Genomic DNA, 27,095 nt, shown 5'->3' with positions numbered 1-27,095 from the left:
GAACGTGCTCGTTGTGTCTACAAAGCAAAATAAAGAGTATTTAAGTTTAGGAGATTATATAGGCATTTCTTTGATAGCCGTGTTCTCTACCTTCTTTGTATACCCTTATTGCATGACCTTAGTCAACTGCGTTGAGCCTTAAGCATATTAGTTGGTAGCTTTATCAATCGCTTGATCCTTTTCTTTCAATTGGACCCACTTTGATCCAAAGCTCCTAGGTGTTCTAATTAAAAAATTATGTTGTTTAAGAGTGTGTAAGTGAAGGGGAAAGAGTGAAAGTAATGCCCTAGTGAAATAATTTTTGGTGTTCCACAGTTTATATGTTAATGTGTGGAAGTAGTGAAATAAATAAAACACTGATCACAAGTGCACAATGAGAAGTTAATACTCCCTAAGTAGAATACGAAAGCTAGCTGAAGAGGTGGGGAAGAACTAAACAAAAAGACATCGGGTGATAAAATTAGGTGTAAAATAGGATGGTAGGAGGATAGGTTAGTATAAAATGTGTTGTATTAAATCACTTAGGTAAGTTGGTCACCATACGGCCCATAATGGTACCTACCTGTCCCATAACCTACATTACAACCCTTAAAGTCCTACTTGATCCTAAGCATTAATATTCTAACTTTAGTAGAGTACTACACTAAGGGAAAGCTTATGGTTCATTCGATATCATGTGAATTCTTTGGGAGAGTGAGCTGAATTTGATTTTTATAACAATTCTTGTGATATATTGCATAGTAGCGAGTCAATATGGGTAACTCTCTTGTTATGAGGGAAAATGTTGATGATTGGTTAGGTGACTTGTATGATTTCTTAGTTGAATAGTATGCATGTGTTTTCTAACTTTGTAGAGTCCATTCTTGAGGTTAGTAGGTTTGAAAGTAGTATTCCCATGTTTTTATCTATGACATGACATGTTTGGGATAGAAGTTGATATTTTATGAGTAGTCATTGTGGTTCCAACTTAAGTATTTTGATAGGGTAGTGATGTGAAGCCGTTGTGTGCTGAGAATGATTGTAAAGAATTGTTTGAGGAAGAACAAGACTATAAGTGTGGGGTGGTGATCTTGGGAATATTTTTACGTCTAAGTACTAATTATTACCCTTACATGCTCTTATTTCATGAGATAAGTTGTATATTATGTTTAAATTTGAACTAAATGTGTGTTCATTAACTGATGGATATGATTAGTGTTGCAGGACTAGAATTTGGTAAAAATGGTGCTTAATTAAGCATCAATGTCGAGCTTATGGATCATGGAACACATTAGGACCAACATGGTAAGAAAAAAAAGCATAAAGAGAGTGAAACAAAGTTTATGAAGCATATGTTATGAAGAAAAACATGAGGAGTGCATTATGGAGCTAAATAGAAGATTTGAACACTAGAGCATAGATTCCAAAGGTGTTCCGTGATAAGGGCGTGGCAGTTGGAGGTTGAAAAGTGAATTGCAATTTCTAGTATGCTTTTGCATTAAGGGAGTGTGACGCCCAAGCTGATCCGCAATAAGGGCGTGGCACATTTGAGTGTATAAAGTGTGAAATTTCATCCAAAGTATAAATAGGACACTTCTATTATTTTGAGGCATCTTTTGTGTACGTCTAAGTAGAGAGAAAAACAAATGAGGTCTTCCAATTAGGGTTATTTCTAATTAATTTGTGCTTATGTTATTGAAATTACTATTTTAGTGTCTGACCAACATTAGAATACATATGTAATTCTTGTATGAACTAACCATGGCCATACGAGAATAGTACGAGGAATAAGTTCATCTCTTACAAAAGTAGGGTGATTTACAACTTGTATAGTAATATACCTATCTTGCCTTATTTGTCCATATACAAGATGAATATAGTAAAGTTCTAGGATTAGAAACTCGCATCCTTGATCAATGATATAGTTGTGAGACTAATTCAAATAAAAAATTTAGAGAATTACCATTTTAGGATAGTACATGTAACCTTGTAGCCTGCAATATGAGAAATAAAGTTCATTGAGATGAAAAAAATGCTAAACATGATCGTATGATATGTCTTAAGCCTGCAATCTCTCTTCTTATCGATTACAACCTCTCTAAAATCGTATATGAAAATTTTATTTTATTTACATGTTGTTAGGAAATTTTACTTTCTTTTTACAAACCTTTGGATACATTACAAGACTTTATTGAAATATTATTAACTACTTGATTGAGAGAATTGCTAAACTAGTAGTCCCCGTGGGTTTGATATCTGGCTCATTTAGAGCTACTATACTACTTGTCCGATCATGTACACTTCTATGTGTGGTAGGCCGCAACAACAATTGATGAGTATGAGTCAATTATGATAGATAGAGGGAGTTACAACATTTTGAATGGGAGAGAGAGAAGTAAAATCAGCTAAATCTAGGGGTTTTAAAGTCACAGATCGGATTGGGTTGGGTCACACTTATTTAAAATTAGAGTTGTGGTTTTCCCAGTGCAATGGCATACCCTATGACTCATCATTAGTTACGAGTCATTGGTTCCCTGTGTAGTATACAAAATAAAAAAATATCCTGTGTGATCTTCTTCATCCTTTATGACTTATGGAGACAAATCATTTCCAAAGGAAATGACTCATTTCAAGAGTTATTAGGTTAATTGTGAGTCTTACTTGATTATAACTTTGTCTATGATCACCCTTCGAGTAGTTGGTTCACTCTTCCACTCATTAGGTGGTCTGTTAAACATGGTACCAGAATTTTTTTTGGTTTATTTTTAGTCCAAGATGCTCTGCACACTTCAACATACATTACCCTATAAATACAAAGTAAAACAAGTACAAAATACTTGGGTTGCCTCCCAAGTGGTGCTTGATTTAGCATCGCGGGACGATGAGGCTAATTTGGATACTATAACTTCACTAAACTAACCTATGGATTTTCTCCCATGCATGGCCTAATTTAATGTTACGGCATGACTCGTGTATTCTTGAGCACTTATACTTCACTATGTACCACCTCGCATATCAGCTTGACCTAATTAATATCACTTGAGGTAATACTCAATCCTTTGTATATTAACCTTAAACTGTAAGACCTCATCATTTTCTAGCTCGATAGCATGATAAGGAAACACCGTTAACACTTAATAAGGTCCCCTTCATCTTGACCTTAACTTGCCATGAAACAACTTCAACTTGGAATAAAATAACCACACCATATCATCAATAATGAACTCTCTCTTCTCAATCTTGTCGGTCATGGTACAATTTTATCTTCTCTTTTAAAAAGCTGAACTTTCTTATGCTCTGAGATGGAATTCATCCATTTTATTCAATTGTTCAAGTCTTAGCTTTTCCATTGCTTAATTACAAATTTAACCTCTTTAGTTCCCACAATGCCTTTTTCTCAAGTTTAACAGGAAAGTTACATACTTTTCCAAAACAAAATGATATAGAAAAGCACTAATAGGAGTCTTAAATGGTAGTCGATTGGCTCACAATATATCGGCTAACTTTCTAGACCAGTTTATTTTATTGGCATTCACAGTCTTTTCCAGAATGGACTCTATCTCCTAAGTGAAGACATTAACTTGCCGACTTGATTCTGGTTGGTAAAGCATGGACACCGTATGTTTTACACAATATTTTCAAACAATACCTTAAAACAAACATTAAAAAAATTAGAACCCCCATCACTGATGATGGCTCTTCGCATACCAAATCGAGAAAAGATGTTCTTCCTCAAAAAGTTTGTCACACTCTTCCTTTTATTATTTGGAAGATCAACTACCTCCACTCATATCGAGAAATAATCAATATCCACCAAGATATAATTCACACCATATGAGCTGATAAATGGGCCCATGGAATCAATACCCTACAAGTTAAATAACTTAAGCTCTAAAATTAGGGTTAGTGATTGCTCATAAGTTCTTGAGATGTTCCTTTGCCTTTGTCATTGTTCATAATATCTTACATAGTCATGTGTGACTTTATAAATGGTGGAACAATAGTATTCGCATTGCAAAATTTTATAGGTAGTGTACGCACCACTATGATTACATATCAAGGAATTAGTTCGTCTGCATAAATCTAGAAAAAGTATGGATCTTCCTAGAAAATTCTATGCACATTATGTATAAACTTCTTTCACTGTTGAAATAATAGATCCTCAAGCACCACATCACTTAACAAATAATTGGAAAAATCTTCAAACCATGAAATTAAGTCTTGCGATGCATCCAACACCGATTTGTATGGGAAAGTATCATCAATCTCAAGCTCATCCTTCAACTTCAGCATTGCCTCTTCTCAAAGTCGTGATAAGTGGACAACCACTTGATTTTTAGTCCACATTTGGACCTTAGCCTCAAAGTCAAATTCTTTTTACTTTTTTTGTAACTTTATATCCTTCTTGGATATTAGGTACCTAAGATATATGTGGTCAGTATGCACAGGCACTTTCATTCCAAGAAAATAAGATTGGAATTTCTCAAATACAAAAACCATAGCAAACAACTCTTGTTTATTCATAGTATAGTTTTTCTGAGTTGAGTTAAGTGATTTTTTAGCATAATTTATTGGATGAGGAATCTTCTTTTGACTTTGACCTAGGACTTCTCCTAGCACCACACTACTAGCATCACATATAACCTCAAAAGACATGGACCAATTGGGTGAATAGGGGTTGAACTCAACATCTTTTTTCATACACTTGAATGCCTTTAGACACACATCATCAAAAATATTCTTCACTTCATTCTCCAATAACTTACATGAGGGATGCACAATTTTATAGAAATCCTTGATAAATTTATGATAAAACCTACTGAACATCTTTATAAATAATTAGTGGATGTAATTTTTCAATCACTTCAATCTTTGCCTTGTCGATCTCAATCCCTTTATTAGAAATATTCTGATCAAGCACTATTCTTTCTTTGAACTTAAAGTGGAAATTCTCCTAATTTAGTATTAAATTGTAATTTTTATATCTCCTCAAGATACTAGCTAGATGGTCCAAGAAAGCTTTGAACAAATCACCAACATCCAAAAATCATCAATAATTTCCTTAATATTATCCTTGACGATGTCAAAAATAATGGATATCATATAATACTGGAAGGTCATAGTGCATTACACAATCCAAAATACATCCTCCTAAAGGCAATCATACCATATGGATGACTAAAAGTGATGTTCTTTTGGTATTTGGGAGCAATCAAAATTTTATTGTAACCCAAATAACCATAAAAAAGACAATACCATCCTCTACTAGTAAGACGATCCAACATTTTATCCATGGAAGACATCAAAAAGTGATCACTTTCAGTCCTTGCATTCAACCTCTTATAATCTATGCATACTCACTAACCAACGACCAACCTTATTAGAAATTGTTTATTCTACTTATTTGGACCCATTTTGATTCCATGATTCTTAGGCATATATTGAACCAGTATCACCTATTTGTTGTTGGTAATGGGAGAAACTATACCAACATCCAACCACTTGATTATCTCTTTTTTCACTACCTCTTATGCAGGAGGTTTAAGCCTTCACTGATGCTTAATACTAAGAATCCAATATGGCTTAAGTTGGATCTTATAAGTGTAAAAATCCAGGTGGAATATTAGTAATATCAGTAATTGTCCATCTAATGACCCTTTTGAACTTCTTCAAAATAGACACTAGAGCCTCAACTTGTCATTTGACCAAATCAGCTACAATAATAATTGATAATATATCGTTAGCTCTCAATAATGCATTTCAAAGATGGGATGGAAGAGCATTGATTTCTAATATAGGAGCCTTTTTAATGAAAGGCTTAGAAGGTAGAGTTGCCTATTCTTCAAGTCTAAATCTAAACTTTTAGTGAAAAGGTAAAGGAACCTAAACCATTAAGTGATCTCACTATCTGATCATATTCATCAATATTAGCTCTCTCAAAGTTCATGATCATTATAAATAATGCTTCACACCAAGTTCTCCTTAATAGGCACTATCAAGGAATCTTCATCAACTATATCAGTGCTCAAGATCTCACATATGTCCATTGGTTGTTTGATGGATTGACATACATTGAATGTCACTTTTCATGATTCAACAAAAATTTCAACTACCTAGTTTCAATATCAACTAATTCTCCCCCATTTAAAGGAATGGTCTTTCCAAGATAATGGGAACCTTAAAATCCTCTTCACAATTGAGGATGAAAAAATTAGTTGGGAAGATGAAGGACTCAACCCTCATTAAAACATCACATAAAACACCCACAATTTTATTCACAGTATGATCCTCCATAAGAAGACACATCAAAATTGGTTGGGTGACCTCAATATTTAATGGATATATAGTATTAGCGTCATTAGATTAATGTTACCACCTAAGTCACACAAAGCTTTCACAAAATTAAAAAGGTTCAATGGTACATTGAATCATGAAAATTCTAGAATCTTCGTTCTTCTTAACTAGAGATAGAAAAGCTATTACAATACAGCGGTGTATATTATTAGTTACCATAAAACTTATGGTCCTCTTCTTAGTTACAAAATCCATCATAAACTTTGAATAACCCAACATTTACTCAAGTTTCTCAACTTGAGGGATGTTCACCAATAATTCTTTCAACATCTTAATAAACTTGTGATACATCCCCTCTTTAAAATTATTCTCTATTATTTATGGAATAGGAGAAGAAGGTCAAGGAATAAAAGTCAATACTTAAGGGACCTTCTTTTCCTTCCTTTTTTCAGCCTTAGCCACTTTTCTAGCAACTGGAGTCGCATTTCAGATGCCTTCTCATTATTAACTTGATTCTCAAATTTAGATACTTTCTCATCATAGATAACCACCATCTCAATCTCATTATCAAAAATTATAGGCATAGGTAAATTAATAGTCATATTACCACTACTAGTCACCAAGTAATGACCATCATTTTACAAATTTTAGATAGTGCTACTAGAAGTGTACCCTTTTGATGTTGATTCATTATGGCTGAAATCTGACCAAACTAATGTTCTAACAGCTTGGTGGTGGTAGCATATGATTCAACTTTCTAACTCATCCCTAAAATATGTGATTTAATCTTCTTAAAGTAATCATCAATCTTCTCTACACCTATCAATACTTTAACAATCATGTCTTTTATTTGAGAGTTTCTTGAATCAACACAAGGCTCTCAGGTGGAAAATATAGGCTATTTTAATAATTTTTATTGTCATTTTTTCTCTTTCAATGACTATCTTTTCCATGAATCTTATTTTTATACCCAATCTAGTTGTAGTTATTATCCTTGTAATAGTTCTAACCTTGATTCCCTAGACTAAAGCACCAATTATATTGATTATCCTTTGGACCTTAACTCAGAAACTGATCACCTGATCATCTTGATACTTAACCTCCTCTTTATAATTAGAGTCATCATGTATATGTGACTTACCTTGTGAATAAACTGTATTATCTTTTCTACTCCTGCTGCTTCAAACTATTTTGTAAAAAAGCTAAACTTTGTCCTTACTAGTGCTACCTATTGAGTAACTGAATCATCTAACATAAGTGTTTCTATAGAAGCTCCTATCACATGAATGTTTTCAGCTACATCTTGATATCTAGTATGCTAACTCTAATTAGTTTTGGTGTTCTTATCAAGAATCCCAAAATCCTACTCCCAAGTTAAACTCATAAATGCACCACCTATGACCATGTCTGCTATAGACTTATTATTTTTATTCAAACCTTTATAGAAGATCTCAAGAAAAGTTTAACTTGGTATTCTATTATGTGGGATATTTTGTAGCTTCTTCTTAAACCTTTACCAAGTCTACTATAATAACTCTAAATATAGGTACCTAAAGTTATAAATCTTTTTTTTCAACAAACACATTTTGGATGGTGTGAAAAATATTTTAAGAATTACACCTTTAACTAATTTTAAGTAGTGATTAATACTCTTACTGACTTAGTCAACTATAATATAGTTTCTCTCATCAGAGAAAAAGGAAAAAACCATAGTCTAATCATATCTTGGCTCACTCTAAGTATATTATAGGAATTTCAAACGCCTATAAAATTTTATCAGATGGAAATTATCATCAGCAGTGTGAGGTGTAAAAATATCTCTTTCAAATTTAACCATTACATCATAGCATTGGTCATGTCAAATCTAGCTCTTCCTGGCAGCGGCGGTGGAACAATAACACTCATTTCACTTATATCATCTAAACTAGCATCCTCATCAGTATGATCAAACTAGGAACATAATGTTGGGGGTGTTATTTTACCCTATTCTTTCTTTACCTATTTTCCTCCTCAAGTGTATCCAAATGGCCAGTTGACTTGCCCTTATTTCCAGTGCTGCTTGTCTGTCATCTTCTTTTCTTTCATTTTCTTTAGTGATCATGTAGGAATTCAACTAGGGGATTGCCGCTCTACATCACCTAAGGTAGTGGTATAGTCTGCGTGCACTCTATTTTGTCTAGACCCCACTATATGGGAATACACTGGGTATGTTGTTATTGTTGTTGTTAGAAATTCAACTCTTCCATATTCTCCTAAAGTCCTTGATCTTAAATTACTTGGTTTCAAAATCCATCATTATGAACTTTGTTGTTTACCATTTTTCTTCTAGATTTCAGAGTTCTTTCAATTTTAGGATTAAGTGGAATTAGGGGATAACCTTGACATCGAGTGTTGGGAATGCATTGGTGTGCACCCTGGAAACAATAGAAAAAGTAAAATTTGGAAAGAAAACCCAAAAGTTGAAAAAATTATTCTACCAACTATACAATGGTACTCCCTAATATTGGCACCAAAATTTGATACTACCCAAATTACGCCTCCCAAAAGAAGTTTAAAGTGGCCGCTGTCAAATATATAATCCAACTAGTTTGGGGTTTCTCCCCTGAGGTAGTCTAAAATCTCCATCGAAGTGTTTATCTAATCAGGTAGTAAATAATTTCCAGTAAATGAGGAGCCTCATAATTATGATTTCAAATAGTGGCATATGCTGATTTTGTTGAATTTGTGACCATTAGATGAGATGTACTAGGACTATGTTCCATATAACTTCATAACTCCATAGGTTCTTCTTATTAGTAATCTCTCCCAGTTCTCGACATAAATAATCGATAGGTTATGTTCACCCAAATGACTTTTTATACTTGTTTAGATAGTCATCCTTAAGTACTTTTTTCATATTCTAAATTTTTCACTACTAACCCCTATGTTGGATCCCAGATTAGATTTCTCATATTACTAACTCAAGCTATTTATTGAAGGTTGATAGCTCTAACTCTCTATTGTATATTACCTTTTACCATCCATTACCCCTTATTTCATCATGAGTAAATATAAGGCGGGTTCTAATGTGTTTACTTTTAGAATGCAATCAAACCAAAGAGAATAATCTACATGCCCCAAGACCCTTTGAGAATCACTACATACTACAAACCCTACTTTATTAATCCATAATGATCTCCATAATCCTAGTTGTGGTGTTTAGATTCTTATGATCATAATAATACAATTATAATCATGGAAATAAAACATAATCATGCACTTACGAAGAGTAAGATGAAAGACCATGAATGTCACTAATGAATCATAAAAATTGATGTTCTAAACTCTCAAGAACAACTATATGTCTCAAAAGTAATAATATATTGTAACCTAAAACATATGGCCTATTAAGAATAGCTATAGAATTCAACGAATCCCATCCAAAATAGGTCGAACATGGCAAGGGATTGGTGATGAGTCATTGGGTCACCTAATAATTCATCACATAATGCTTGGAAAACTATTATATTGTTGTCTTCAAATGGTGGTGATGACTTATTTAGACTCTGAATGACTCATTAGGTGACCATTTTTATTGGTTCAACTTTTCAAACTTTAAGATGTTTTGTCCCATTTAGTCAGGATGACTTTAGACAATGAGTCATAGCCATTAGTAATGGTTCATAGGGGGACGTGTTGCCACTAGGGAAATTTCATATTTTTAGGACTTTGTGTAGATTTCTCAAAGTGAGTAAAAAGTCAACTCATCATCGTAGTCTATAGGCCATTGCCTGCAATCATAGCCAAGCCTTTTTTCACTCAAAACTCCCATTCTTTATTAACACGGCGACTTGGGCTACAACTCATATCATGACCCAATAAGTCATAGCTAGCCTCAGATTCTAACAGTTGTATAATTTTTTACCATTTCTCTTTACTATCTTTTGAACCTTATTTTCCTGCAGTACTAGCACAAGAATATCATAACCATATTAATGATCCCTTGACCTAGCATATTTTCCTTATTTTAAGAATCAAATGTATTGTCAAGCCATAACACATCAATTTCTACATAAGATAGGTATGGTTATGAAGTATATTGTAGAATTTATGTCTTTTTAGTTGTAGGATAAGGCCAAACAAAGGTGGAGGTTTGTTGTTGAGTGCAGCGTTGCCTTACCTCTACTTCCTTAGGCTTGGTTCCAGAATGTGTTTGATGTTCCATGGTTTCATGGCACTTTTGATACTTAAAACAAGGAAATTATGCAAGTACTTAGGTATCCTTGTTGGATATAATATGTGCTTGTGTTGATTTTATTAGGAAAACAGTGTTTGAAGCAAAGACCATAAAGGGATGAAGAGTTGCTGAAAAAGCAATCTACTAGTCTACCTACCAGTCTACCTACGGATGGTAGGTTGTACCTACAACCAACCTATGGGTTGTAGGTAGAAGTAGTAGGTTGAGATCTGAATATTGCAAGATGATTCTGATTTTTACTAGTCAACCTACGAGTGGTAGGTCATACCTATGACCCAACTTACGGGTGGTAGGTAGTAGTAGGTTAAAGATTATTTAAGGTTGAAGATGTGCTCTGATTTCCATTAGTCAACAAGTAGGTTATACCTATGACCCAATCTACCAATCGTAGGTTGAGGCGGACCCAACATTCCTACATTATTTAGCATAGGTGTTATTTTGTATCTATAACTAGTCCTAAAGGTTTTTATGATTTTTTGGACTCTTACAATAGTTTACACTCTTTATACACTTTTCAAGTTATTTCTAGATTTGAGATACATTATTTATCTTAGAATTATTGATCTTGGTTCTTAGGGTTTATAATTAATTTGAGATTTTGGGATTTCATTTTTATTCTTTGTAAGTTTATCATAATGCTTTCATATATGGAATCTATGTTTGTTCTTACAGCTATGAGTAACTAAACCCTATAACTAGGATAGTGGAAACTCCGATGGATTAAAAAAGCAGGTAAAGTGCAAAGTTATTTTTAAAACAGTGTTCTTACATGTATTGGGGTTTCCTTTTCTTTGATTTCTTTCATAATGGTTTCAAATATTAGGAACTCACCCATATTCAATACTTTTTTGAGAGAGAGGTAGATATTAATAAAAGGAGATCATAAAAGTAATTTAAAGCTATCAACCTTCTCTAATAACTTGAGACAAAAAGCACATAGTTACTATAAGATAAAATGGCTTAGTAATGTGACACTCTGAGATCGAGAAGAGATGAGTGAAATTCACCCAAACTATAGTCGAGAGACTGTTAGGTGATACATAACTTATAATATTTTTCATATAAGGCACCGATATAGTTTGACATGCCCGAATAGTCTACAGAGTTATGAAGTTAGGGGGAGCACAATCCTAGTGATTGTCTCATATTGATAATAACCCTAATTATAGAGTATTATTATTACATCAAAGAGCTCATGATAGATTTATGACCTATTCCTCATAAGATCGACCTCGACCCGATTGGGTTCTATATTTGACGAGCGATCACTTTATACTTTCTTGGAGGTGTAATTTGGGTGACATTAGTGTTTCTTAAGAAGTATTTTACCCACACTTATTGTGATTAAAAGAATGAGATTTAAGATTAAATCAAGGTGATATGACTGTGGCGGTGCATGAGGCCAAGTTTCATGCTTTTTCCCATTATGCACTACAACTGATGATTATAGAGGAGGCGTAGATCAGGTACTTTGTTAAGGGTTTGAATTCAAGTATTCAAACAGTTACCTTGTTAATGACGACTTTGGCTAAATCTTTCTAGTATATGGTTGAGTTTTTGAAGAAGGCTAAAGCTATTGGGAAGCAAGAAGAGGTGAGAATAGAGGAAAAAAAGGCTCGGACATAGAGATAGTTTAATGATACTTATTCAAGATGTCGTTGTTCTTAGGTCCATTTTTCCTAACCTTATTACACACTCATGCCTGTGTCTACTTGAGGCCTATCTAAGGTTAGTTATTATCCTTCACAGATAGGTAGCTATACACCCTCATCACCTTTATTTTAGAGACCTAATTTAAGAATAAGATTCTATGAGAGTGGGGGTTTGATCCACAATAAGAGGTTTTTTCCTAATTTCTTATTTGTAGGTCAGCTATCAGCAACCAATATCATGCACATTAGATACAAAAGGTTATGGTGGTGGAGAATATGGTAGCTATTCTCCATAAGGTAGGCATAGTGGATAAGATATTGGGAGGGTAATTATCAAGCCAACTAAGGTAGAGTATAGGTTGGTAGAATTAGTAGTCTAGGTGGTGATAGGGCTCATCTTTATGCTATTATGGATCATCCAGCAGTGAAAGCTTTTGACACTTGATCACAGGTACTATTCTTGTGTGTGATCATATGGCTTCTGTATTGTTTAATCATGAGTTCACTTTCACTTATATGTATACAAAGTTTTCGTTAGGGTTGGGTTTAGATGGTAAATATCTTAATACTATTATGTATGTATCCACACCAGTTTGGGAGTTTGTATATGTTAATTAAGCTTGTCATGCATATCTTGTAATATTTATGGGGTTTAAGACTTTGGCAGACTTTATGATTTTAAATACGAAGGAATTTGATATTATTTAGGGGATGAGTTAGTTGTCCTCTTATCATTCCATTCTTGATTGATATTGTAAGATCGTAGCTATGCCTGGGATAGACATTTGAATGGGAGAATACTTTTAATCATACTCAAGTTAGAATTATGTCAGCTATTTGTTCCTACAAGTTAGTTAAGTGGGGGTGCAGGGTGATTCTAGCTCATTTTTAGGAAGAAAGTTCAACAATTCCCCCTATAAATTCTATCTCAATTGTGCATGAATTCTTAGAAGTATTTCCTGATGACCTTTTTAGTATGCCTCCTGACCCTGAGATTGACTTTTTCAAAGACATCGATCCAAGAACCTATCTTGTCTTTATCACTCCTTATCATATGACACTAGTAAAGTTGAAGGAATTAAAGTCCCAGTTCCAAGAATTGTTATGATAGGGTTTTATTCGTCCAAGTATTTCACTTAGGGTACATCTATTCTATTTGTGAAGAAGAGGGATAGTAGAATACAAATGTCCATAGACTATCATCGGTTAAATAAAGTAACCATTCATAACAAATATTCTTTTCCTAAGATACATAATCTGTTCAACAAGTTGAAGGGAACATTGGTGTTCTCTAAAATTAATTTAAGGTCAGGTTACCATCAACTCAAGAGTAGGCCCAAGGATATCCCAAAAAATACTTATCAAACTCGTTATGGACACTAAAAGTTTTTGCTTTGACCAATACTCTAGTTGCTTTTATAAGAATGGTGAATGGGGGTTTTTAAGAAATTTTTGGATTTCTTTGTTATCGTTTTCATTAGTAATATTCTGATTTAATCCAATAATTGAGAGGAACATAAACTTACTTGCATATAATATTGGGTTGCTTAAGGAAAGCAATTATATTCCAAATACTCAAATTTTGAATTCTGGTTGTCCTTAGTGTCCTACTTGGGATACATAGTTTCCAAAGAAAAGGGTAATGATAGACCTACAAAAATTAAAAGCTGTTACGAATTGTCTTATACCTAGAAATACTTTTAAGGTTTATAGTTTTATGGAGTTGGATAGTTGCCCTTTCTAGTTCGTAAGAAGATTACCTCCCAACTCAAAAAGAGGTTCCTTTTATGTGTGTTATAAGTATGATGAGAGCTTCCAAAAGCTCAAAACTTTGTAAATTTTATCTCTTTTTCTTACTTTTCTTGTGAAAAGGTAAGGACTTCTGTAATGACTTGATTTATTGTGATTTTTTGTGAATTATTCATTTCTACGTAATTTGACCATTTAACCCTCCTAGTGGTTGCTTTGTGGTACTTCTCGTGTGTGGAGATGACTGACATGGTTCTTAATGTATTTTGGTGTGATTTAATTAAAATTGTGGTTTTTGGTAGTGATAAAGGCACATTAGGTGACTTTAGTCAACATTTGTTGATTTGTGTATTAGATGACAAAACGGACTGCACCAACAAATTCAAAATGTCAATTTTAGATTGGTAACATAGTTTTGTGGTTTTATGACTTTTATATCTAATTTTGACCCTAGATTTGAAAAGTTGTGAAATTAGGTTTCGAGGGTTAACTTAGTGAAAATGATGTCTTTTTAAATATCTAATATCATCACTGAGTCCAGAGCATCATAATTAATAGGGTAGCATAGTTCATTTGTATTCTCAGGATTCTAGATGAATCTCGAAGGGTCCGTAGAGAGTTGGAATTTTCCAAACCAACTATGGGTGTGACTGCTAAAGCAGCCCTGGCCTCCTTACAGGTACCGCTAAAATGATAATCTGGGTGCTTTAGAGCCTATCTCTAAAGTGACTAGGTTCCACTTTAGCAGACTATCACAATAGCATGGGTACTGCTTTAGCAGCACCTGGACGCTTTAGCACCAACCGCTAAAGCAGCCATGGTCCACTTTAGTGGCACCTGGTATATTGAAATACTCCTTTTCAAAAATTTTTACCATTTTTGAGACTTGCAGCCTGGTGTTTTGAGTTTTTCAGGGATTTTTTCTATTTTTAAGCTTGGTAATATCTAAATCTTTATTTTGATCCTTTTACTTTTATTCTTGTCATTTAAATCTTTCTAAAACTTTAACCTAAATGTGAAATTTGGGAATTTTGGCCAAGAAGGCCTAAATTAGTAATTCTTCGATTTAAGCTCCAATTTCAACCCATTTTCACTTGGGTTTTATTCTATTAGTTCTTTTAATCTTAGGTAATATATTTATTGACAAAAATTCTATGTAAGCCTTGTTTTTTGAATTCCTATTTCGGAGGTCCATTTGAACCCAGCTCGATAATGGGCACTATAGGTATTGTTGGCTTTTTTTGATGCATATATTCTATATTTGCATGTTTTAGTTAATTCCAGGCCCATTCATGAGGGAAATCTCTATGTTAAAGTCTCTTTAGATTGATCATTTGAGGTAAATTATGTCTTAACTTTCTTCAGACTGGACTGGGTAGTTAATATTTACGTAAATCACATTAAGGGTGTGGGAAACAATCATGAAAATGGCTATATTATTATGTTGTGCCTGTTTGAGGGCCTATATTATTGCTAATTGGTGGTTTTGAGACATTATTTTGTATGTGTGACTGTATGGATCTTGTGTGATGTTGTTGGCCTTGTGTGTGTGTGTATATATGATTGTATCTTTCTAATGAAATGGCCTAAATTGGAATTTATGTGGTATAGATGACTTGTTTCAATGTATTTTACTCTATTGGCATATGTATTACATTGGATTTCATAGATGGTTTTAATATTGAGTGGATTTGTGGCTCATAGGTTGGTATATTGGTTGGATTTGGAAATTCTCATCCTATTTTGTTATTAGCACTAAATCCTTATATCATAGACATTCATGAAACATTAGTACCATAGTGGAAATACTAGTAATACTGCTTTTTATGATATAAAATATGACATTCTTAAAAACCCTCTACTGATGGATGTGTTGAAGAGGAGTTATAGATATTGGTATTGGATTATATATGGGTTGTGAACCCCCCATGGTTCCTACCTAGAAGCACAACTCGGTACATGTATACAGAGGTTGCACGATAACCTCAGGCATCACAAAATCATCATCATCATCTTCTGTATTGTATTTCATATGTATTGTTTGCTTAGTTTTTGTTGTGTTATCATCCCTAATGTGATCTATTTCTGTGTGTGCTTCTTTTTTAAACTTGTATATGTGATATCTATATATATATGCTTTTTCATATTTGTGTATGGTATATGTGAATATTATATAATTGTTAGTAAAGGCGGTATGGGATATCATTTGGGACATTTTATGATTATAGGTAACATGACCATAGTATGTACTTTATATGCTTTATTTTTGACTATGTTGAGTTGGCCTATGATACCTACTAAGTACAAGTGGACCATAATCATCCCTACTATGACCTTTTGGTGCTGAACCAGGAATGAGTGCGCCATACGATAATTGATTCAAGTGGTACTTGGTGTTTATTTGAGGTAGCACTTGATTTATGCATCCAGATTTGACTTTTACCTTTTCTTATCTAGACTATGTCTGATTTATGTTCTGAGTTAGAATTCATTCCATTTTGGATATTCAATGTATATTTTGTCTTTGAGTTGTATTATTCGATTTATACACTATGACACCAAGATTTGGAGTATTCTTATGGTATTTTTGGTTATGTATTTCATACTTTTACTATACATGTGTGTTTCGGCTCTATTCTAGGAATTAGCCATGGGTTATGGTATTATCTTTTATTTCTTAAAAGTGTAGGTGATAGGATTACTTGTCAAGGCTTGCTGCGACAAGTGCCATCATGACCCTTGATTCTTAGGTCATGACAAATTGGTATCAGAGAAGCTGGGTTCATTGGTCTTACTAGTGTACAAACAGGGTGTCTAGTATAGTCTTATGGATCGGTACATAAACATTTAGATCTATCTTCGAGAGTCTATGAAATATCTTTAGGAAAACTTCCCTTATTTTGTTCCTTATCGTGCAGTTCTTTCATACCTTGTGTCCTAAATTGGGTTTTACTATTTTATGCACAGATGGTGAGGAATAGATCTTATGAGGCTAAAGATATAGAGTCAAAATTTGAGAAGGGATCCTATTCTAGGGTATGAGGTATAAGTTGTGGATAGGATTGAGGTAAAGGATGTGCACAAGGATTTGAACTGTATGAAATAGTACTAGAAGGCTCTCCCCCGAGCCTCAGGTTGAACATGTTGGAGTTATAAGGCCTACTCTAGTCCTATAGAATTTTTCTACCCCTGTCTTGAAGGGGTTGTTGATTAATCTACTAACATATTTGGAGGGTGCTTCTTTGAGTGCACCTGGTGTTCCTCGAACTCCGAGTATTGTATCTCCATCTGTGCTAGATCCTTCCTATGGTTCTCCTTATATCTTAAGTATGGATCCTTCAGTGGTACCAACATCTACTTATGGTACTCCATAGACTCTAAGTGTTGTTTATTCTTTAGCGTTGGCATTCAAGTATGGTATTCTGAGGTCCAAAGTTCACTCTTCATCTACATTTCCTCCTTAGGTAGGATCTCAACTAGACAGATTCACCATGATTCCTATTATTGTGAGTATAGTTATGTCTTTTTAGGATCAAAATAGGTTTGAGAGGTTCACTTATTTGGGTCCTCCTAGGTTTAGTTGTGTTGTAGGCTAGGCTGCCTGTGAATTCTTTATTAATTGTCATGAATTTTAGTAACCTTGGTTTGCTTGAGTTGTATAGGGTTGCTTACACTACTTATTAGTTGAGAGATACAGCCAGAGATTGGTAGAGGTCACTTATGCATACCTCTTAGTTTGCAAGAGATGACTTAGGATCAGTTTGCTAAGGTCTTTTTGGATAGGTTTGTAGCTTATAGTTTGTGGGATCTGATAAGAGATAAGGTTGATTACCTAGAGTAGGGCTCCATGACTACTGTAGTGTATAAGGCACATTTTTGTGCCTTGCCTAGATATTCTTATGCTTGTAATGCCACTAAGTTTGAGAAGATTTAGAAGTTTATGATGGGGTGGATATTTCTTTTTATCTAGCTATGAATCAAGTGGTAGTGTATAGAGCATCATTTTAGAGTATAGTGGATCATCCTAAGATAATTGAGTCTATTCTTCGAGCTACTCAGGGAGGCTCCAAGAGGGTGCACCATCAGGGTGAGTTCAGAGGTCACACTACTTGAGGTAGAGATTCTAAAGGTTTTTATGGGTATCATGGTAGACTAGTGCATCCAGCCTTGTAGGGTTTAGGCAGTGGGTCTTTTATTTTAGCAACTTTGGATGCTCGCTCTATCTCAGTTGTAACTTTTCCTATTGAGCTAGCCTATAGAGGTTGCTTTATGTGTGATGAGGTTAGCCATCTAGTCAAGGACTATCCATGCCATGTTTTTAGAGCTATACCTATATTAGCTGTGAGCGGTAGAGGTTCCACTAGAGGTGTAGAAGGCAGTGGTAGTAGTGCCTATGGTAGTGGTCAGGGGGCTACCTAGCCAGGTAGTGGCCTTGGTTAGTGCTATGCTATACTTTCCAGACTAGAGAAAGAGACTTTCGATTGTGCTATCATAGGAATCATCCCAATTTGTTTTAGATTTCCGTTTTTGTTATTTGATTGGGTCAACTTTATCCAATGTGTCTGCATATTTTGCTTCAGTTTATGATTCTTCCATTGAGCCTCTCAACATGCCTATTTATGTTTCTACCCCAGTAGGCTACTTTTTAGTGGTAGATTGAGTGTACTAATCCTTTTTTGTGACTATTGATGGCCGTGAGACATGGATAGATATGATTGTCTTAGATACAGTAATTTCAAAGTCATCTTAGGTATGGATTGGTTGGCTTCTTACCATGTTGTCCTAGAATATTATTCTAAGACAATTACTTTAGCTTCATCGGATGTGCCAAGGATAGTCTGGAAGGTTGTGCTTCATTCGGATCCTAAGAGAGTTATTATTTACTTCAGGCTCATTACTTGGTTGAGAGGGGATGCTTTTCTTATTTGGCCCATATTTGTGATACTAGTATTGTTTCACCTCCTTCTTTGAATTTTGTTCGAATTGTCCGTGAGTTCATAGATGTTTTCCCAATGGATTTTCCTGGTATGCCTTCGAATTGTGATATTGACTTTGCCATTGATGCTGAACTGGGCACTAAGTCCATTTCAATTTCTCCTTATAGGATGACCCCAACAGAGTTGAATGAATTGAAGGATTAATTGCAAGAATTTTTGGATAAGGGATCTATTGGACTAAGTGTATCACTTTAGGGTGTGCCAGTCTTTTTTGTGAAGAAAAAGAATGGGTCTATGCATATATAATAATTAATTATCGATAGTTAAACAAGGTGACGATTAAGAATATGTATTCGCTTCCTAGTATTGATAATTTGTTTAATCAATTTCAGTGTTCTTTAGTGCTTTCAAAGATTAATTTGAGGTTTGTATCACTAGTTGAGGATTAGAGCTTTAGATATTCAAAAGACAACTTTTCAAACTCGATACAGTCATTATGAATTCTTGGTTATGTCTTTTAGGTTGACAATGTCCCAGCTACAATCATAGAGTTAATGAATTAGGTGTTTTGACTTTATCTCAACTCTTTTGTTATCATATTTATAGATGATATATTGTTTATTTTAAGAGTGAGGCCAATTATGATGAGCACTTGTGGGTTGTACTTCAGAGATTGAGGGATGAGAAGTTGTATGCTAAGTTCTCCAATTGTGAGTTTTGGTTGGATTCTGTCTTTCTCTGGTCATGTGGTGACCAATGATGGAACTGCGGTAGATCCAACCAAGATTTCTGCAATTCAGGATTAGGTTAGGGCGTCTTCTCCTACCGAGATTTATAGTTTTATTGTCTTTGAAGGTTACTATCGGTGTTTTGTTGAGTGTTTTTTATCTATTGCATCTCCTTTGACCAAGTTGACTCAGAAGATGATTTTTTTTAGTGATTCCATGCTTGTGATGTGAGCTTTCAAAAGCTCAAGGATTTGTTGACATTAGCTCCTATCTTGACCCTACTCAAGGAGGGCATAGGTTTTACTGTCTTTTATGATGCTTTTGGTGTTGGGTTAGGTGTTGTGTTGATGCAGGAGGGTCATGTGATTGTGTATGTTTCTCGTCAGTTGAATCCCCATATATCACTACTGGAAAAAGGGGCTGTGGCAACAGTTCTAATACTGTCATCATAGGCACTAAAACCGTTCCAATAGATGTATAGCGACGGTTACTAAAACCATCGCTAAATCTTTATATTTCACGCAGGTTATTGCATTGACCCTATGGTAACAGTTTTTCATGGTATTGGGATGGTTCCAAACCATCCCTATATATCTGCTATAGCGATGGTGATAAATATGATGTTACGACGGTTGTAAGGCTATCTAGACAGTGGAAAACCATTCCTATATATCTTATTTTGCGATGGTTTATTATATGATGGGACGGTTAGATACCATCCCTATAGAGTTTATTGGGACGGTTTTTAATGTTATTGCAACGATTTGATTTATGTTTGGACGACTACCTGTATATCCTATTCGGACGGTTATACATGCTTTTGTGACGTATATAAACCATCCTAAAAGCTTTATAGGATGGTTATTTTGTAAGCTATTACAACTGTTAAACATGAGCTATAGCAATGGTGAATTTTTGCTATTGGGATAGTTATTTTATGCTATTAGGACTATTATTATTAGACTATTCAACAATACTATATTATTCTATTGCAATAATTTTATAAAGCTACCATAACATATAAAATGTATATATACATTAATAATCAAGAGTACTAGTAACTGTTAATACCCAAAATGTCCACCAATAAGAAACCAAATATTTTTTGACCATTCAAAAAAAATAGAACATACATAGGTTTTGAATGTTCAAAAATAAAAGATATTTGAAACCACTCAATCAAATGTGATCGATCTCAATCAAAACATACACAAGTAATTTCCAACAGCTAGTGTAACATGAAGCCAATGTGATTGATATCTTAGGTCAAGTATAGTTCATCAATTTCGTTTCCGTCATCTTCTCTGTCAAGATCACTTGCAACAATAAGAAAAACAAAATTAAAGGTGAGACCAAAGTTGGAAAAGATCAAGTTATAGTAAATAGGGAAAACTAATGCACCAGTAGGTAACATTATCTCCCTTCAAAAAAACAGAGAGTACCAATTTCCACAAATAAGAACATCTAAAAAAACATACACACAACAAAGTTGGACACAACCTTGACTTGACATCCCACAATCGCAAGATAGGGTGAAATCCAATCCAAACCCAAGATGATGCCGAAGTCAATCATACCAAGTATAATTAGCTCCATATACATGTCATACACTACCAAGGTAATAGAACCACAAGACGGATGTAATCAATCCAACATTAAGGAATAATTTACAGGTATCGAAATTATATATAGGAACAAACACAAAATAATAAAGTATAGCCAAAAGTGAAGACAATTATGAAAATATACCAAAAGATAACAAACCAATGATCAAGTAAAATTGTAGCAGTTCTAGAGCATGTTGGAGAAATTATCTTTAAGAATAGCATCGACCAAGGAAATCAGAACAATGGGCATGACCACCCCAAATTAAAAAAACTCCTTTTCCATTACCAGTGTTAATTTGTGCACCACCTCTAACTGGTTGTTCCACTGCACCAGGTAACTCTAGAAAAGTCTTCAAATAGTCAAGCCATTTTTCGTTCATAGATCCATAGTTTCTATAAAGAAGTTGTAGATTAGAAAAAAATGCTAAATCCAATTTTTATCCAAGTCATCTGTTGCTCTAGCTGGGGATATTAGCCCCATCCTAAATATTATTGATCTTGCTTACTGAAAGTGTACAATTCTTCATTGTTCTTTGGTAAAACTTAGTTTGAAGATTCAAGCTTGATGAACCTGCACATCGAGATATATGCCGGTTTTATCCTATCATCTACTAGAGAAAGGTTAGGTTCTAGAAGCTGTCCAAGTCGATGCATTAAGCTTTATGCTATTGAACAATAACCATCTCTAAATTAATAACAACTGAAGATTTCAATATCCTACCATAAGCCAAACTAGTCCATATATACTATTTTGATAACATCATAACTTTCTTGAACCATAACCCCCACCTCTAGGCCCCCACCACCCACCTCAAAACAATCACAAACAAACTTTCAACTAGAATAAAACTCATAATTTCCTAAAACTAGGATCCTATTCAATCAAATAGAGATGTGAAAAAGATATCCTTGGAAATACCTATCACATTGGCGCCAAAATATTGACAACAACATTCAGCCAAAATTAACCAAAAAGGAAGACAAGGTGCTTGTTTTCATACCTTCAACTTTGTTTACAATTACTACTTTGATTGAGTTTTGGACAAATAAAGTGAAATCTAGTTGAACATAAAAATATTATTTTTTTTACTTCAAATTTCAGATGCTGAGGGGAATTATCCCTAACAGTGATCAGAAAAGAAAAGAGATAAAGCATCATTTTTACTGGAGGTACTTGAATTTGTGTACTTCACTGATAGGCTAACCACACTCTTGTGTGGTCATATAAAGTCCCCTTATTTTAGGTTGAAAATAGAAGCGGAGAATGCTAATTTCAATTATTGACATATAACATTAATTTAATTTAGATCATTAGATTTTTTAAACTATGTGTCAAGTCAAAACAAGTAAATTTTTTAAAAATGTAAGGAATACAATTCTAGGTTGTCCATCCAAAAAGTTCATAAATCCAGTAATAGTTATATTTTTTTTTATTCATAAATCCTCCTGAACACTTTGAACCTTATCCGCCCCTCTATGGACATAACAAGTAGAGTGATAGGGTATGGGGTAATACATGACAAGGACACACCTATACTCTAGGGACAATACATGAAGATAATTATGTAGTTATACGACTAGATTTGAGAAGCAACAACTGTTACTCAAATTCTTGTAATAAAATAAGAACATAAGAAAGTGTGCACTATCATGATCATCCGTCATGTATGCAACTATAAATACAATTCCATATCTAAAGTAAAATTTGCGTGCTTGGCAGATCATATAGTAAGCGACTGTATTAGCATATGGTAAGCAATGGATCAGCAAGTGATAACGCCTCAAACAAGTTGAGCCTTTGATGATACACCAAACTTGTGTGTATCTCAGCTTGCTATGGCACTATGTCTCCAAAGAAAGATATGTATTGCTTGAGCCAAGTGCCTTGTTACTTTATAAACTCAATCACAGACTAAAGTCTAGTAAGATTAACAAACACTTCATTATATTACATGCTTAATAATATCAAACAGACACATTCACCGCATCCCATGTAAATCGACAAGTTACATACTCTAGGCTCTAAGACTTTCAACTCACAACCCTTAACACAACTCACAACACACATCAATAATGAATATACCACATAATCACCAAACATAACTTCGCACACTCACCAAAACATGAATTAAAATCAAATTATGAAGAACTGTTACCAAGTCATGTTAACGTGTAGGTGCACAATCTATTCTTATAGTTCAAGAGAAGCAAAATGATTTAAAAGCACACCAATAACCATCCAAAATATCAAACAATAAACAATATGACCCTGATATATGACAGACAGTTAAGGGCCACTAATAACCATCCAATACAGTCAAACAACAATAACAATATCAGCTACCAAATGAAGTCAAGTACAATTTAGAATTTCAAACACTAACCTTGATAGTTTTGACTATTTCTCCCTTTAGCTCTTAGTGTAGAAGTTGATATCATTGGTGAAGGTATGGAAAATGCCTAAAATATCTTAGGATAAATTATTCCTGCATTCTCAAGCTGAGCAATTACATCTGCAACAACTTTTTGTTGAATTGTTCTCTTCTGCTCCTCAATTTAATCTTCCATTTTTCGCACCCTTTCTTGCATTTGTTTCATAAAATCATATGTGGCATTTAAAGTTGGTTCAGATCTATAATTTAATATTTTCAAAGAAGTCTGTGTAATCCCCATCTAAGCAGTTTTACACATCCCAGATGTTCAGCACCCATGACAGCTGAAAATGCATCAACGGGCTATTCATTTGAACCCTGTTGTGTTTCAATTTCCACCATTTGAGCATAATATTCATATTCAAAATAACATTTAAATAATTAAAAATTATGAAATGATTATTTATGTCAATATAAATTTGAAAAAAGATAAGTTTCATATAATTTTGCTGGTGGTGTCTTTATTAGACATCTTGTATGTACGATCAGGTTTTCTTGCTCTTTGACCACAGACATATGCTTTAGAGACAAAGTTTCCCCTTTCTTATTTTCCTATTCATATGATATTTAGTGAATATCAAAATCTATTTAAATGAAAATTTATAACTAAATAATAAACAAGAGAACACACCAATTTGTTACAAACTAAAGCAAAACTCATCTTCCCAGTAGTTTGTGCATTCATCAACTTCTTCTGATTCTCAGTATTGGTTTTGGACATTTTATAAAAAAATTAATCAATAATGTTAACTATAGTAATAAAGGGTTTCATCTGTAGCACTAACAATAATATGATCGCAGAGGTGAAATACGTTTTACCTAAAAAATTTTGGACTTCCAATACACAAGAAGCTCTTTAAATTGACATTCTAGAACACTTTTAGGGACTTTTATTTAATCAAACTTCATCATTTTCCCATGGATCTTAATGATCTCTCTTCAAATTAGATCTATGCTTTCTCCAAGATTCTCAAATTCTTTACAAAATCCAATCTTTTGCGACATCAGGAATATCATATTTTACCTACAAGTTGGTTCCATTTAGTTAGAATAAACCTTGTTATGATACCATAACTCCTGTTTAGAATCTATATTCCTTGAATCAAATATATCCAATGGGAAAATGGTTGCTTTCCTCGCTAATGTGCCTAAGAAGGTGCCCAACTCAATTTCAACTTCATCTATAAGACCAATAGGTTGGTTGTTCTGGTTTAATGTTATCAATTATTTCTCTTGCCGGCCATGTACCTTGTGAATTTGTGTTTTGCCTCTTGTTTTTCTAGTTGAAGGCCCTTCCACTATAAAACAATAAAAGAAATTAGAGGTTATAAATGAATTCTATACGTTTCTAAGATATATATTAACTTGTGCTTTAAAATTTTCAGCTGTTGTAGGAGTGACTGAATTTGTCATTGGGACCTGATCCTCTACATGTTGATCATCCTCTGTATGTTTCTCCTCTACAATATGGTGCTCTACTATAGATTATTCAATTTCTTTAGATGGTGGTGCTGGTGCTGCTACTGGTGGTTTCTCTTATTCAATTAACTTTAGAAGGTTTTCTTTCTTCGATCGTATAGTTTTAGCAACTTCATTTGTTGTCAGCATATGTCGTTTTCTACTTGCCATGGCTGATAATGATCCAAGTTTACTAAATGTCCTATTCCTTGATCTTTCGTTATCTTTTGTAGGATCTTGTTGATTTATTTTTATACAAACCTATATAAATTTAAGATGGAACAAGTTAAATTTTAGAATGCTGAAATGAAAAAATTTACAGCAAAATAGTCAAACTCAACTATTTATTAGGGGCTATTATCTTACACAAATATAAAGATACTAAGTCACCCGATTTATGAAAGCTTAAACTGATAGATACTGTAAACAAAGAACTTGATTCAAAGAGTCCAAGGTTTTCTAAGCAATAGAAAAAGCAAAAGCAAATGTGCACTTTAGTAATATCAAAGTGTTCCCAAACTTCAAATACTGAATGATAATCTAGAATCTGTTTTACATTTGAATGACATATTATACCAAACCAATTATTTATTCTAGAAATGATTTTGTAGAGTGTTGAGCACAAAATAACATCTGTTTATAGGTGTCAAGATCAGAACAACCAATGTTTTACTTATTTTTTATGATGGTATATATGTCTTTAACATTATATACACTGCCCAAGCATCAGATACTACAAAACATTATACTGACACTACTACATTGTTCGGTGAATACCTGTGGGCTACATGTTTTTGCAACTGCTTAAACTCTTCCATGCGCACACAAAAAAAATATTAAAATGCCAGAAAAAAAAACCTGATTTCAATAAGACCTAAACATGAACCCCAGTTACGTACTGTGTCAAGCTCACCTCATAAAATTAAATAAAATTAGGCAGGATGGTTGGTAACCTTTAACTACAACAAATTAGGTAGGTTAGTTGGTTACCTTTAACTACAAAAAGAAAGCTCACATGGAGAACATACAGTTTAAATAGGCATGGAACATGGAGACATTCCGTTATATCTCAGCAACAAGTAAAATCTGGCATAAGAAGTTCCAGCCTTTATCCAGATACTAATGAATCAAATCTTAACAATAGAAAACAAGAAGACAAAACTCAGTTGTACTCCCAATACATATATAAATGCTCTTGTAACAGTAAAATCAAACAGTTTCAGCTTTTCCTTCCTATTAACTAATCAAATCAGTACCTTTTCCAAATACACATTCAAAAATATAAGCTCAACCACAAAAAAACCCTTAGATTATAGGAAAAAAGAGCTTCTACAATGACAATAATAATAGTTTGACATTGAAATCCAAACAAAAAAGGTCATGTACTATATCTAACTTAAACTAATAGCCAAAAATTCTACAAAATTAGCCAACCAACAGTAAAATTGAACAATCCCAAGAGAATCCTAAATCCCATTTTCGTTACTTACAACTCTTAATACCAATACAATTTTAAGATAACGCTCTTATTCTGCTTCTAATTTTATCCGCGAACAATGCTAAACATTCAATTTTATCCGTACCCTTGAAGCCCAGACAAAGAAGACAAAGGGAGAATTAAATGGGTTGCTTACAAATCAAGAACCCCAAAAAACAGTAGCAAAAATAGCTATTCAAACTCTAAGAGAAGAAACCCAATCTCTAGATTACTAAAAAAGGTATCTTTTTTTTTAGCAAAAGGGGTTTCCATTTTCAAATACATCAAATAGTGTGCTGCAATAATTTAATACCAAAATAACTTAGTTACTTTCAAAAATCTTAGATCTCATTCCAAAATTGATAAACACCTAACTAAAAAATGCCATAAATACACTCCAAATGCCTTACTCATTGCTATTTCAATAACAACAACAAAAAGAACTGAAAATAAAGTAAAATGCTTACCTAAAACCATCAGTTTTGAAGATCAAAATAGCTAAAACAAAGGAAGGGTCTGAGATAAAAGTAAGAACTATGCGAGAG

Source organism: Capsicum annuum, chromosome 6 (assembly GCF_002878395.1).
Source record: "Capsicum annuum cultivar UCD-10X-F1 chromosome 6, UCD10Xv1.1, whole genome shotgun sequence".
NCBI classification, from domain to species: Eukaryota; Viridiplantae; Streptophyta; class Magnoliopsida; order Solanales; family Solanaceae; genus Capsicum; species Capsicum annuum.
Note: the sequence above shows the minus strand (reverse complement) of the source record.